The sequence below is a fragment of the Martes martes genome (genome assembly GCF_963455335.1).
Source record: "Martes martes genome assembly, chromosome: 11".
NCBI classification, from domain to species: domain Eukaryota; kingdom Metazoa; phylum Chordata; class Mammalia; order Carnivora; family Mustelidae; genus Martes; species Martes martes.
In genome coordinates this window covers 96,835,898-96,837,345 of record NC_137899.1, presented here as the reverse complement: position 1 = coordinate 96,837,345, position 1,448 = coordinate 96,835,898, and the positions used below count along the sequence as shown (strand labels likewise).

Sequence of the window (1,448 nt, the reverse complement as noted above, 5' to 3'; positions counted from 1 at the left end):
ATAATGAAGGGGATACAAAATAGAGAGTAGACAAAATTTTATATTCTGAATTTCTGAACAATACTGGCTCTCTGAGTCCTGTGTGGCCCTATTTTAACAGCGTCCCAAGGAAGGAATCTCATTCAGAGAGAATGCCCAGATTTGATTTCCCTCCTCTCCTTCCCAAAGGAAGAAGCCCAGAGTAGAATCCAATGGATATCTGCTTGTGACTGTATTTCCATGTAAGTGGGCACTGGTTCAATCATCATCCAGGGGTTTGGACGAGACCATGACACCTAGGACAGCCGGAAGCCCCTGGCCAACAGAAGTAGCTACCTGCACACCCCTCGAAGCTGGAGGTTGCTGAGAATGAGGATGTAGCGATGGACAGATGTGCACAGGTAGGTTAAAATCTGCCATGGCCAGTACCAGTCACTCTCTGAGGAGAAGAAACCCACAGCATCAATGACCAGGGATGCAAAAGACAGAGCATAAAGAATGAGGAAGGAGATGAGAGACTTCAGAGCTCTGGTGTGAGCCTGGCCACTGGGGTCCTGCGGGCTATGGGCGCTGTGCTGCATTCTCCCTGTGTGTCACCTCAGAGAATCAACAGTGCAATTGAGAACAGAAAGACAGAGCAGGGAACCGACAAGATGATAAATTTCAGGGGCAAGAAATAGTGAATTTCCAGCCTCCTGCTCCACTGCTTGAAGGTCATGTTCCCAGGAAATTTTCTAATTAAAAATCTTTGATACACAGCATGGTTTCCCCAAGAGAAGAGCAGGGTGATGCTGAAAGAGATCAGGAGAGAAGCCATGAGGAGCCAAGGCACTGACCCTGTCAACCTCCACTTCAGCCAAAGGAAGGTCGGGTGGGTGAAATTAACAATCTTCATGCAGAAGAGGACACTGAGCCAAGAGCTGAACCAAAACGTGGCTGAGTTCAGGAAGTTCCAGTGGAGACCAGTGAGCTGCCGCGCAGGACCACTGCTGTACTCATTCAGGTAGAGGAAGTAGTAGAAGCTGTTCGCCATTCCAACCACTGCAGGCAGAAGCGAGAGGCACCCAAGCTAATGAGAATCATGTCAGAGGGAAGCAGCCTCCCATGCCGCGTCCTTTCCCTGCTCAGCACCAGCACAATGAAGCCATTGGCCAGGATTCCCAGGAGACACAGAAGGACAAAGAGGAGCATGAAGAAGGCTGAGAGTGCTGGCTGCATTTTGGCCCCTCCCATCACTACTCTGAGCTTTGAGTCTTGCTCCCTGGCCTCCTCCCTACCCCCACCCACAGCCCCTCTTTTGATCTTTCCTGGGAGTGTGAGAAGACTGCTCAGGCTCTACATCTGAACCACAGCTCACTTAGAAGGCAAATGCTCAGGCTACAGGGGAAAGATGAGCTCAGTTCAGTGAGGATGCAAATTTCCCATGGGTTCAGTTACCAGCAGCCCCTGATTTGCCTTCTCTAGTTTTG

General features: G+C 50.1%; 1 pseudogene across 1 annotated transcript; it reads right to left on the bottom strand.

The window, feature by feature from the left end:
• Positions 1 to 275: 275 nt before the first annotated feature.
• On the bottom strand, positions 276 to 1,197 carry LOC308352513 (taste receptor type 2 member 41-like; annotated as a pseudogene). Its single transcript has one exon. The product of its transcript is annotated as a taste receptor type 2 member 41-like (transcript).
• Positions 1,198 to 1,448: the final 251 nt, after the last annotated feature.